The sequence below is a fragment of the Poeciliopsis prolifica genome, unplaced genomic scaffold (assembly GCF_027474105.1).
Source record: "Poeciliopsis prolifica strain line A6 unplaced genomic scaffold, Auburn_PproV2 SCAFFOLD003, whole genome shotgun sequence".
NCBI classification, from domain to species: domain Eukaryota; kingdom Metazoa; phylum Chordata; class Actinopteri; order Cyprinodontiformes; family Poeciliidae; genus Poeciliopsis; species Poeciliopsis prolifica.
The window spans coordinates 8421260-8435627 of NW_026562378.1; the positions used below are offsets into that span (position 1 = coordinate 8421260).

The window sequence follows — 14368 nt, forward strand, 5'->3', positions numbered from 1 at the left end:
TTACATCTAGGCCACCCTCCTAGGATACTGAGGATATTTCATAACACATACAGTGAACTAGCAATGTGTTACACCAGGTCAACACTGCCTTGGTCAAAAAAAAAAATAAAAAATCCCAGGAAATAAGAACCGCCCTGTGTACTCATTATTGCCATTGCCAATTAACAATGCATGTTTTGTAGTTTTTAGAGGAAGTAGATGAGACTAAGATCCACGTATGCATTTGTATTAAAGGCAAACTTCACACAGAAAGGTCAACGTGGCTGAGATTCATACAGGAGGCCTTCCTGCTTGAGGGCAACAGCATTAACAAACACATCAAAGTGCATTAAGTATATTATCAAGCACTGCTCTGAAGCAGTGCTTAGTGCAGCAGATATGTGACTGTTCTGTTGTAGAAAATGTAAAAAAAAAAAAAAAGATTGATTTTGGCTAGGATCAGACTGTTAAGAGTCCACTGCGGCATACTCTTACATGTATTGCTCGTTTTCAATCTGTTGTGCCGGAATAAGATCCAGCAGCAGCTCAGTATCTGCAGCAGTTCCTCACCCACTGCTGGCTGCACCACAGAGATACCAACACCTGCTTGGCTTTACTCTGAGGGGGAGACAGGTCAACTTTAACGGTGAAAGTGAAATATGTATTTTTCTAATGAGAAAATTCTCTGGGTTGTCTTGATAGATAAAAGTATACTATTTAGTACAAGCTGAGTCAAAATGGATACGAAAATGTGTAAGCCAGTTAGAAGAAAACAGATCAGTCTGAGTTCATGCTAAGATAACTATAAACAGAAACAAAAATATTTGTTAGTGTTTTACGTATGTACAAATATGTGCAAATAAAAATGAACCTGATTAACTTGTCTTGAACGTTGCTGCTCGAACCTGGAACTGACGCCACACCGGAGTTGTGTGTGTTTTAGTTGAGAACATTTCAGAAAACCTGTAAAAGTGGATATTTGCTGTGGCACTGACTACTACTAGCAGTCCATCAATTTTATAAGTTTAAATACTAAAAAGGCATATCCACAAACATATATCTCTACCTCATTAGGTCAGTGGCTCACATAGGACTCAGAAGAGCTAATAAAAACTGGCAGCCATATTGGATACTAAACTTAGGTGACTCGGCGACCTTCAATAGTCAGAATTTCAGCTGTAGACAAATGGAGGATCTGACCTTTGAGGTCAAACAGAATGCACTATGATGCACTGGAGGCAAACTATCTGCTTTGTCATGCCAATGAAGGCAATCTCACAATTGTAAAGACTGAATATTTGGAAAAGTTTTATGTTTCTACTGCATGGATAAAACTGTCAGATATTTGGCCAGTTGCATCCTCCTGAGACTCTGATGGTGTTTTTGTTGTGTATATTTAAAACCATATTTTAAATTGTCCCCAGCTAATAACCTGTAAAAAAAGTTAAGTCAAATCCCCTGAGCTGCCAATATGCAATTCATCACATAGAAAACAATCACCCCCTTGTTTATAAAGGCAAAACAAATTATGCATGCAGAACAATATTGGTGTGTGTTTATGTGAGTGAGAAATGGGGGTAGTTGATTATTTAAGCATTGCAGGTTTAAGAAGTAAATTAAACAGAAGGGTGAGCCTCCCCTCTGCTTGTCCTTTGGTTCTCTGATTTCTTTCTTCCACTCATTTCTCCAGGAGAAATCATGCACCTCAGTGAAAACCGCTGATCTGATAGAAAGTGCTCTCACTTCTAATGAAGAACAATTCTCTGATGTTATTAGGAAGCAGGAGATGGGCAGCAGGGGCAGACTTAATGGCATTCAGTAATGAAGTAAAAAGGAGAGTTGTTCCTCCCTAAAAAGCTGTGATGGAAATGAGATTGCACTGATATACTGGCTGCAGTGATGAGCTGGTATGCTGGTTAAAATGCTAATATTTCCTATTATCACAGACCGGAATTAAAATTACATTCCAAGTTAAATTACACTGATGAGTAGGTTGACCAAACATTGTCTTTGTTCATTTTTTTTTGGGATGATTCCGAGTGTGAAAATGGCCTCAAAATGTTTACTATGATGGATCTTTGAAAAACACAATCTATAATCTTTTACAAATTTGTTCTTGAAATACGTTTCCTTGATTTAGCTAGTTAATCTAATGGTAGTTTGTGATATAAAACTAAATCTGGCATAAAAAAAAGACCACTATTCACTTTTCATATAGATTGTGCAAATAAGGCAAAAAAAAAGAAAGAAAAAAGTACTTAAGTAAAAATACAAATACGCAGACAAAGATGTACTCTAGTAAAAGTTCCACATTAACATAACACAATAAAATTAAGTGTACCTATCAAAATTGCATCTCAAATTGATCTAAAAAATCCACATTCCCATAAAACACCTAGATATTAAATCCTTACAGCTGAAATAAATTTAAGCAGTACTGTTATCATTTCAAACTCTTCTTCATTCTGCTTTCCTTCCATCTCTGTGCCACAATCCGCAGCGGTCTCCTGCCATCCCTAAAAAGATAACACCCTGGGCGGTTACCCATATTGCCCATGTCAGAAACCAAAACTGTCTGCACTATTAAACATAGCAATTAAGGCAACATATAAAAATAATAATAAATAATAAAATAACAGCTACTACAGTGTGCGCAGAGCATCACAAGGACAGTGAAACCACCTCTGTTGGAAAGTAACTTGTAAGTTAGTTGTGTCTCATTTCAAGTGAACTAAAATATCTGCACTAGAAACTAGACAAAAATAACTTGGCAAGATTTTGTGTTTTGCAACATTGAAGTTGCGTTATTGTATCCGCTGTTCGCAGCAACAGTACTGCAAAGTTGCGAGGTGAAAATGTTGTGGGGTGGGAAAAGGTAAACACCTGATCTGGGGCCATGCGTTCGAAACATTCAGAGCTAGACTATTAAAAATAAACCACAGAAATAGCCTTTAATAGGCTTGGATTGTCAATCTGCCTCCCAGATCTGGACACGCAGGGTTGCTTTGACCTTCCACTTTCTCTGCAGTTGACAAGGACCTTTACTCACTGCCAGCTTCCCAGGCTGCTCCTGAGCAGCCGACAGCTTGACCTCTTCTCACCAAGGCGCCATCTTCTTGACTGCAACTATTTTCTCATCATTATGTTTAGTAGCCGGCCTGCAACTGCTGGGATGCAGGGGACTACTCAGGCTCAGGCCATCATTCATCGCGGGGAAGCAGGAAGGGATTAAAGCCAATGAAAAAGAGTGGAGGAAAGTAGGGGTCTGCATCTTAATGTCAGGCTGACTATGGAACAGCCTTGTTGTTAGGGGAAGGGGAGAAAAGGTGCTGGGTGGGAGGGCATAAGGAGAAAGAAACTAATACAGAAAAGTATAAAAGAGAGAAGGAAAGCCACCTTATTAGTTCAAGTGCTGTATGTTCCCGTCATCCTGTCACCACTGTGCTATTTGTATATTTGTAACAGGAAGTAATACAAATGCTGTTTGTATTTTACGCCACCCTCCTTTCTGGTTCCTTTTTCCCCTCTCATTATTTTGGTGTGAGAAGCATAGAAATCAGTTTGCCCAGACAGAGAAAAACACTTCAAAAGGACTTCTTCATTTATTTCAATCAGATACAATCACCATCTCATACACACACACACACACACACCCCCACCCACACACACACACACACACACACACACACACACCGGATGACTTCTGGCCTCATACGCAAACATACATCTTTTACAGTACACTCAAAAACAGATTTAGTGAAACTGCATTTCACACCCCACTGGTGTTTGAAGTGTTCTGAAACTGGTGTGGTTAAAAGTCTCATAATTACCTCAAAGGACACAGATATGCTCTCAGTGTGTAAGCAACTGGAAAATGAAAGCTGTCTCCATGATCACCACAGCGAAAAGACAGGACATAGCTGCAGTCCCCACTGCAAGTGAACATTGCTTGTTACAGATTGTTTGCTTTCCCTCCCCCCACATTTGGCCAGTTTGTTCTTCTCTAGCCTCTCTGCCCGCTCTAACTAACTCAAGTGTGCCCAACAAAGGCTTCCGGCGCTTGCAGTTATCTCAGTTCAGCAGTGGAAGAAGAAATCGAGTCAATACACCAGCACTGCAGCAAAGTTACTTACACTGGCTAGAGACACCTTTATTGCAGTTATTCCAACAAATTCCCCAGCAATGACAAAATGGAAATTGCATTAAAGAGGGGATTAGATTTAAGCTTTTAAATTAAATTAACCATAGATTGGATGCCAATGCCTGGACAGTATAGATAGTAGGTCTTGTCCAGTTGCAAGTCCACAGTTTACAGCCATAACAGCTTCAACTTTTCTATGAAGGCTTTCCACAAGGTTTAGGAGGATGTGTATGGAAACTTCTAACCCCAACTCATACGTAAAAAAAAGCACACTTATGAGGTCAAACACTGATGTTGGAAGAGAAGGCCTAACTCACAGTCTCCTCTCTAAATGATTTCCAAAGCTGGACTGTGTATAACACTTCAGTTTGGGAGCTTTGGAGAAGATTTCATCACAAGTCATTTTGTACTCTTCATAACGCTACTCTAAAGAAGAGTAGTTATACTACAACAATACTACAATACTGTGTACTATTGTCGAGAGGTAAATCTTTTTTCTTTTGAGATGAGGTCATTACTTATGTTTCCCAAGACCCAGTGGGCACAAACAAGATTTTAACCACAATTCACGGAGACAGAATGTAACGTAAAAACTTAAAAAAAAAAAATCTGATGCTTTACGATAATTTGAAAAAGGAATGTGTTTTTCTCCACCAGTTTCCTCATACTAATGCTAAACTCTGCCCAAAATAGTCACCGATTCCAGTAGTAAGAAGTACCACAGTTTTAAAAAGCAACAGTTTCAAAAGATACCTCAGTATCCACTTAAAGTTGTTTCTGAAGTTTAAATTTATTTTAATGAAAGTCCAGGAATCTTGCTCAAGTGAGTTCTGCTGGAAGAGGATTGCAGCTTTTGTCCCTCCCACCCCTGTTGCTGAATACACAATGGAAACAGAAAATCACTGCCTTCTAAGGAAACATTCAATATTCATTTGTCTGCCAGCTTTATTGTGGTGCCTGTTGTAATCATATAGCATTGCACTGATTGACATTTCCAATTTAAATGTTAGACTTCTACACTGTACTTGAGTTAACAGTGACATACAATTATCTATGATTGTTGATGTGTTAATTGCCATTATAGAGTGTAGTCAGAGTTTTGTAATGGAAGGTTGCATTATTGTACAGACTCACAGGCCAACACTGACGTGTTAAGCAGGTTCTGTTTTGTTTTTTTCCCTTTTCATAGGAAACTGTCCTGGCTCAGTGTATCCGTCTCTTTTCTTGGAAGATGTTGATGAGCATTTGCTGCCATTACTTTTGTAGATTCTACTTGTTTTCTGTCTCAAAGAAAGTAGCTTCCAGGGTTTCTCCGTTTAGCTGCATTTCTTTTCTGAACAAGACTGACTGAGCTACTGCTGCTGTTTGCTCCTTTTAATAGAAGGCAACCCTGAACCGCTCTGAAAACCTCTTCTGAGTGCAATAAGCTTGGCTTCCTGGCGATAACATTTGACCAATTAGCATTACATGATTAGCTGAATGTTGCTGTGTTGTATCATAATTAGGACCAAACTACACTGGATGTAATTAGATCTGAAGGTGACCATATAATTGGATATTGGAATGAGTTACAGTGGCTGTCAAAATCAAAGACACCCCTGCCGGCAAAGCCAGCATTTTGAGATTTAGAAAAATTAAATCATAACATATCAGTTTAAAATTTTGCAGACTTAAAATGTGACATTCATCCTTTTTAATCCACCTTACTAATAAACACATATGTTAGAAGAAAAAATATTGAATAGAAAAAGTGCACTGCCCTAAATTAATTATTTGCTGAATTAGATTTTGATTCCATTTCAGCAAACATCGTTCTTCACTAGGAGCCTATCAGCATCCCATATCTTGTTCTGGCAACATTTCCCGCATTTTCCTCCAAATCTATGAGGCTGACAGTGAGGACATCATGTGTCCACTGCTTTCTTTAGGCGACGAACTATATTTCCTCTGTTGGATTCGGGCAAGGCCATTCAAAAACAAATCCTATTCGTATGTGGACTCATTGTGACGCTGAACAATAAAATCCTTTTTGTCTGGCACCGGGTCAAAAACTAAACAGCCTTTTGAACTGTTCGAGCTATATGTGAAGAAAAGTAATAAACTGTGGCCGCCACCAGGGTATTCTGTCAGGCTTGAATGTTTTCCTTGGAAGAAAACGATTTAGCCCTCAAACTTACTTCTTAGTCGAAGCAAATGAAGATTACAGGAGATTCTTGTTACGTGTAGAACATAACCAACATTCAATACATAAGCAGACTCCGTCAGTGTGGCTGACAGCCTCCCAGCCGCCCCCCCTGCCCAGTTTCTATCAGCTCTATAATTTACCATCTCCTCCTGTGGAAGCAAGTTGGGAAAATCAAAGTATGACAGCTGGACTTTACTTCAGGTTAATGAGGTTCGCCATGGTCGATGGAGGGTGCGAACTCAAGAAAGAGGAGTGATGAAAGTGATTAAGAAAGTGTTCCTTGTGGTCCACAAAATCCTGAAATTTTAACGGGGTGTTGAGGCTCATGAGAGCCACTGAAGGACGATTAAAAACTGAAAACGGGCGGACATAAATATGGACGTGAATTAGACCCGCTTGCCTTGCAAAGTGCATCAAGGGGACATCTGATGTGAACAGACCCTATAAAAGCAAACTGAACATATTGGCCATATTTTTTCATAGATTACAAAACAGTGTCTGTAATCTCTCAGACACTGTGCTTTTCTTCGACAGGTCAAAGAAAAGCACAGATGATCCACAGTTTCAGTGGATTCTTTCTTCGTGCTCAAACATGCAGCACAGCGGCTTCTATTTTTAAAAGTAGTGATTGTCTCCTGGCTTCACACCAGCGATAGTAGCAAGTCATGTTGTGTGCGGAATTACAACAGCCTGGGTGGTGAGGCCCCCCCCACCGGCTAGCCTGACTCGGTGCCAGACCCGACTATCCCAGCACGCTGCAGGTTGAGCAACACATTTCTGTAGCTGCAGGCCAGGTGAAAAAAGGGTTTGGCATCTTCCTCTTGCCCTGTCGCCTCAGGGGAAGTGAGACGTAAGGGGTAATTAGACTGGATAGCGTGGTATTTCGGACATGCAGGGGAGCCTAAAATTGACGTCAAAAGTCCCCTGCATCATGTCAGATTTATCCAGAGAGCACTGCTGTACTTTGAACAGCAAAAGACGTGTCTTCAGCAGGACGGCTGAACAGCTTTGTTTTAAGACACCTAAAATCTGAGAATCTGACACAGAAGAGACAATTACTGGCAAAATATGGAGCTCCACTTTCAAAAGAAGGAACATTATATTCTCAAATAATTTTCCGTCCTCGTTTTAACAGCTGAAAATTTTGTTCAGTGAAAAGATGATTGCCGTGACATAATTTAATTAGTAAAAAAAAAAAGCTTTTGTTTTTTTGAGCGTTTGCTTCGACAAATCCAGTTCCCTGACAGCATTCTTCTTCAAGCAGATTAAAAATAAGGCAGTCTGTTTGGTGTTCAATGTCACAGAGGGATTCCTTTGTAGCTGACAATTACTCTGACAAACACAAAGCCAAAAAAGGCAATTGTTTAAAATTTTCTCTGTGTAATTTTTTTGGTTTTGACATTGATCCTTACTCCAACAAACTAGCCTGCTTGGGAGGGTAAACAAAGAATAAGTTGTTTCCTCTTTCAAGCACTAACACAGGCGCACACTCTTCATCCACACCTGCCTGAAACAATAAGCCTATTGTATGCATGCTTCCCTAAAAGGCTTTATGAAAAACAAGTAGAGAGAGAACATGGAAACATGAAAGACGTGCTCTCGTTTTTCAGCTGATGACGACATTTCTGTGAAGAAACAACTTTTGAAGAATAGACGTTGTGCAACTTTATCTGCTTTCTTAGCTTAAGAGATTCTTGACATTTGGCCTTCGTCTGTTTACAAAAAGGTTGCAAAAGGTTATAAAAATCTCCTACGCAGGACATCATTATAATAACTTACATCAACTGCAGCACCATTAAAGCATTGACTTACAGAGACTTGCAAAATATGCAAACCCCTTGAACCTTTTCACATTTTGTCACTTTAGCGCCACAAACTTCAATGTTGGGATTTTGTGTATTAGACAAGCACACAGGGACACAGCATGGTGAAGTGAAAAATGCATGTCTGTACCAACTTTGCACATCTGCAGACACAAATTTCTGCCATTTCATCAAGATGCTCAAAATTGTCTGAGTGGTGTGAACACACCTGTGAACCTCTCTGTTTAAGCCTCGTCACAATTCACTCACTCAAGACTTTGACTGGATATAGTCAAAGTATAAGATATACTTCCAACTGAACCATTCAACTGTAGCATGGAGTTTTTTCAGTCGGAGAACCTCCACCAGCAGCCTTTATAACAGTTATTCCTTCGTGTTTGCTCTTCATTTAGCTCCTTCTACCTTCCCAAAAACTCTGACCAACTTCTCTGTCTGCTCTGAATAAAGCAGAACGGGAAGACACAGCATAATACCATGGATCTCTGTGGAAACAACAAGTTTAGAATGATTTTCAGCACAGGTTTTCCTGTGCAGTCTGCATGAAGGCAAAAAGTTCAACCAGTCTTCTCTGACCAGACCACCTTCTTTCACCTACTGCACACATGGCTTGAGGCAAGCAGCAAGTTTAACTTCCAGTGGTTTTCTTCATTTTTTTTTTTTTTGCCTCTCTTACATAAACACAACATTTGTGAAGTACATAACTGATAGCTATCCTTTCAACAGATTCTCCTACCTTTTTGTGGATGGCCAGGTCTTGATAGATCTGTGGTTGTAACATCCTCTATCCGCATCTTTGAATAACTTAAATGTCTGCTGTGTTCCTTTGTCTTTCTGACTAGCTGTTTACTAGTGATCTTTAACAAACCTCAGAGCCCTCTGCAGAAGAACTGTACTTATTCTGTGATTAATCTGCAAGGGGATGAAATTCAAACGTTTGCTACACATTTCCTATGTTTTGCTTGCAAAACATCTTGAGGATCTTCTTTGCTTTGGTCTTTTCAGTGCACTTAAGTTATGAGTGAAATCACACATTCCAAAAAGTCAGTCATGTGTTTAATTGATCTTCTGAAATTCATGAGGGAATTTTCTCTCCGTTTCCCAAAAATGCCTGTATCCCTTCCTTGATGGAATATGGTGTAATCGAACCGCCCCTGACTGAGCAGATATTTAATACTACGCAGAGAGACGGTTATAACATATAGCTCAATTCTGTGCTATCTTTATGCATTAGTGGAAAAAAATAGAGATGACCTGTCCTTGAAATACCACTGGGGCTTGGAGCTTTCTGATTGCTCTCCCAACCTAAAACATGACCCGGTTCTGAGGTCAGAGGAGCTGTCGCAGCAGAGCAGGCTTCAAAGGACGAAATGGGTATCAACAAGGAACTCGAAAAAATAAACACAAACTATCAAACTGCGGCACAAGATGTACGGTGAGAGGATAGACGACAGAATCAGTCAAATAACATCACACGTTGCTGTGGGCTGGTGCGCCTCTTTTTGCACGTGTGCGTGAGATGGAGATGAGCAGAGGGGGCAGAGTGCGCCTGAGAGTGATGAAATGCGATGAGACACAGTTTGAGTGAGTGCATACTAGCAGAGGGGGAGAGAGGGGTGGAGTGTGTGAAAGTGGATGAAAAAGAGCGAGAGAACCAGAGAGGCAAGATGGACATAAATGGCTATGAGTTAGCATGGCCTACAATTTTATTATTTTTTTTTTTTCCGGTTAAAACAAATTGAGGCCACTAATGCAGCAGTTAGACTGCTTTTCAGGTCACTCCAAAAAACCTGGGCCAAAATAGTAGATGGACCTAAATCCATTGTTGATTTGCCAGAATTAGAGACACTGTAACCTACTAAAAGAACAGAGCCTGCTGAAGCCTATCGGATGTTGTCTCGTGTTACTGGTTCAGGCCGGAGAGAGGTTAATTTGAGAAAGCTGAAGGGAAATATGGGATTAATTTTCATGATTACAAACGCTGCATGAGCTCCACATAACATTAAAAATTATTAAGGAACTACATCTGTTCTTTACAATGTAAAAAAAATATATATATTTTATATTTTCATGCCACAGTACTGGGTGAATGTTCCTCATGTTTTAGTAAGCATCCTTTCTATTCTTTGTACACTTGGCTGTCCCCATCGCGGTCCTACTTTGAGAAAACAGCAGTTCAGTGGATGGCTCCACATTACTGATTCATTTCAGTCTGAGGATTAACTGAGTTCCTAAAAACAGTGCAGAGGACAGAGTCTGGGTTAAAATTGTGTTTTCTTTTGTCTGAATTTGCAGATAAAGTTACTGACTAAAAAAAACAATAATATTGCACTTTGATCTACTTGGAATGACATTAAATATTACTACTTGGTACTCTCACCTCCTGTGAAAAAAACACACACACAAACGCAGTGAAAATAAACACATTACTTTCAACCCTACAAATGAGCAAGTTTGGAGTAAAGATTCTAGTTCAGCACTGCAGAGTGCCAAGTTTTTTTTCTTTGATAAATGATCACAGATTTTTTGACACTGCGGTTGAAAAACTGTGCATCGTTTTCATTTCCCCTGAAGATTTTGACACCTGCCACATTATGACAACAAGTTTCTGTATTATTTCGGTGGGATCTTATATGATTGACCAACACAAAGTAGAGCATAACAGTAGTACGGAATAATATTTATGTGTACTTTTCCATTTCTTTTCAAATAAAAATCTGAAAACTGTGGGATACATTAGTATGAAGCCCCCCTTTCTTGTGAACAAAATTCAGTGAGTAGTACAGTAAGTAGCACAGCAAGCAGCTCAGGGAAAAGGACTTTATAGAAGATATATTTTATTAAACAACATCCCAACCTATGGACATATCACAGAGCACTCTTAAATTCATAATTCTGAAAGTTGTAAGAGCATGGACTCCCTGCAAACCTAACAAAGACACCTGAACTTACATGCCAGGAGAACAATAATCATGCTGGGTACCACTTATCTCAAAAGTCAGAGCCTCAATATGGTGTTTTAGGTCATGCCAGGGTTAACAGCATTTCAGATAACAGATTTAAACATGACAATGCCCAAGAAACCAATATTCTCCATTCCTCTTATGAATATTGTTTTAAATTTCACTGTAAACAAGCACCACTTTTAATTGATTCATTTTAGGCTCTAGATAAAACATTGATTTTAGTTTACAAGTGAGTCTTGCAATAAAAAACAAAACAAAAAAAAAAACAAAACAACGTGTTTCCACCACAGCTTACTACTGTTGATGCGAGGAGCGGCCATATTGAAACGCGAAGTTGACCTTGAAAACCAACTTGAGACTTTCTCCCACTTTCTGAGTGGGAAGTAGACTTTGGGTTGGGGGGTATTCCAGTTTATTTCATTGTGTAGAAAGTTGTAATTTCTGAGAATTTAACATACCAACACAGCAGAGAGCCAAGAGACTCCTGGTCTGAATGTACAGCAGGAAATACGCCCCTCAAAATCGGTTGACAAGACATCCATCAGTCATGCAAAACACTAGCCTTTATGGAAAAGAGGCACAAACAAAGCTGTTGTTAAATAAAAGCCACAAGATATTTCTTTTTTTTTTACACAGCAAACAGGCTTTTTGAAGTACAAGTATAAAACTGTGTCTGGAGAAAGAAAAAAAAAATATATATATATATATATATATATATATATATATATATATATATATATATATATATATATATATATATATATATATATATATATATATATTACCAAACATAAGTCCAACATGAAATATTTTTGTTGGTGGTGCCATAATGCTGTGGCATCCATTCTTTCAGCAGGAGCAGAGAAGCTTCTCAAAGTTAATAGAAAGATGGCTGAAGCTGAAAATTAGGGCTTGTCATAATACAACCTAATAGAGGCTACAAAAGACTTGAACCTGGGGCAGAAGTTCATCTGCCAGAAGGAAAATAATAAATATAATAAAAACATCAGAGCATCAACAGAATGATTTACATCAAACCATATGAATATATTCACAATTTGATTAAATTTGGTCTATTGTCAAATAATGTCCAAATATTTTCATTGTTTTGTGTGCAAAAGGAGAACCCAAAAGGCTTAGCAGCAGCTTAAATTGGGATCAAGAAGTACTGATATTTTTTGTCGATTCTCAATAAGCACAAAGTTTGAGGCTGCGCTATGAAACATAAATAGGAAGTGTTCAATAGGTGTTTTCATTCATAACCCTTTTGTGACACAGGCGAATTCCATTGAAACACAAGGCCTTATTTTCAATAGGACCTGTATCAGCAAACATACAGGGGACTATATAAACTCAAAAACGTATGTTGTAAAACAAGAGCTAATCATCTGCATGGAGCCCATTTACTGCAGCAAGAGTAGACAATCTATAGTCAGCATTAACCTCAAATAAGCCACAAACGATCAGTCCTACCCTCCATTAAAAACTCCTATTTATTAGAAGGGTAAGCAAGAAAGGGGCCATTAATAATGGTAAAGAATTGAACTGCTCAGGCAAACATAAATACACTTCCCTTGCTGCCTTATCCACTCAGAAAACATCTCTGAAGTGAAGTGGTCTAATTTTTCCCATCGAACAGCCTTTAAAGCCTCTGTGTCTCTTCTTTAAAGCCATAAAAAGGCGCAGTGATGCTGGATCCAAAACACCGTTTGAAGCAGCATGAGTCACCTTCCCACCCACTTTGGTCAAAGCGCTCACTCCTGTCTAACAGAAATTACTATTATATATATATATATATATATATATATATATATATATATATATATATATAACACGAGAATACTCAGACATCAGGCAGCAGATAATTCAACAGTTTTGGGTTGTTGTTTTTTTTTTACCTGCAGCCGACGAAAGCCGCTTGTTGAGAACTGGAGAGGATGAGGACGACTCGGAGGATTCATCCGCGGTTTCTCTGCAACTTCTCGAGTCGGACATCCGTGTTCTGGCTCATGGGCTCGTGCGCAGGAAGAAGAGCGTCACCTCGACGACCACGCAGCTGAAAACCGCCGTTCGCTCCTCTCTGACGCCCGTTTTCTCCGCCGAGTTTGTGGGTCTCCTCCGAGGGTAGAAGCGAAAAGCCCCCGCTCCGCTGCGGTCTCCATGTCCGGGGCTCTACATGTCGCGTTTTTTTTGTTGTTGTTTTTTTTTTTTTTCGTTCAAATACGTCAAAATTGAGAACCGGAGAGACAGATTGATGGGTGAGCAAAGGGAGACGAGGACTGGCTGTGTCTGTCAGGCGAGCCGGGATGCAGACTGAGGCTCTGCTGCAACCAACCAACTCAGGAGAGCGCGAGCGGCGGGGGGTTTGGGATGAATCGCTTCCCTGTGTTCAGGCGACAGCTCATCCATTGAGAGTCGCGCTTTAATGCGAGCGTCCAGAGCCGAACCCAGATTAAATAGGGCCCCGGAGTGGAATTTATATTTTGGGGTCCCCATTCATGGTTAAATTATTTTATTTTATTCAAGTAAGGTTTTGTTCAACTATTATTGATAACAGTTCCCTAACTTACAGAAGAAAAAAAAAACCAAATACAGGTCCTTATTTTAAAAAAGAAGAAAAACAAATACATCTTGTTTAAGACATCAGTGACAACCTGTGATTCTGTTCTGTCGATGTTCAACATCACCGACATAAAACACAATGAAAATTTTAGAAAAGTCTTCCCCAAAAACATATTACTGGGGACTTTGGGAAACCGGACTGAAGAGTCAGAATGGACCTTTGTGTTTTTTTTGTTGTTGTTGTTGTTTTCCTGTTCAGGGAATAAAATGAATTGAGTGCAAGGTGAAGATTCAGTGCCATATCTGAAATGAAACGGGACTTACAAACATGAAATTAATTCAGGACCAGAGACAGCTCTCAGGGCACTGCATAACTAGGCCAAACTCTTGCTCTCATTCTGCCTGTCTGTTTTTTTGTTGTTGTTGTTTTCACTCAGTAAATCCAGTTGAAAAAGCCCCGAAGACGTACTGAGACTGTACATGACATACAACGTCTGGTAGATAAACAAGAAGGTAAATGTAGAGTGAAAAGACAACATTCGAACTAATGTGAGGCAATACAGCAGGACTATAACGTTGTTGCTTATGGCCGCCCTCTCCCTGTCATTTAAATACTTTTATCCCCTGTGGGTCAAAAGACCATGATGTATTTAGTTGCATCGTCTTTATTTGCTATAGTTCCTCCATCCACAATTCCCTGGAGATCATTGGAGTC

At 39.5% G+C, this 14368-nt stretch overlaps 1 protein-coding gene across 5 annotated transcripts in view; it reads right to left on the reverse strand.

The window, feature by feature from the left end:
• Nucleotides 1–13409, reverse strand: part of dlgap4b (discs, large (Drosophila) homolog-associated protein 4b) — a 99418-nt gene extending 86009 nt beyond the window's left edge. For all 5 annotated transcript variants that reach the window (XM_055026465.1, XM_055026452.1, XM_055026457.1 and 2 more), the window contains exon 1: nt 12990–13409. The gene's annotated coding sequence lies outside the window, so the exon portion shown is untranslated. The remainder of the gene's footprint in view (nt 1–12989) is intronic.
• Nucleotides 13410–14368: the final 959 nt, after the last annotated feature.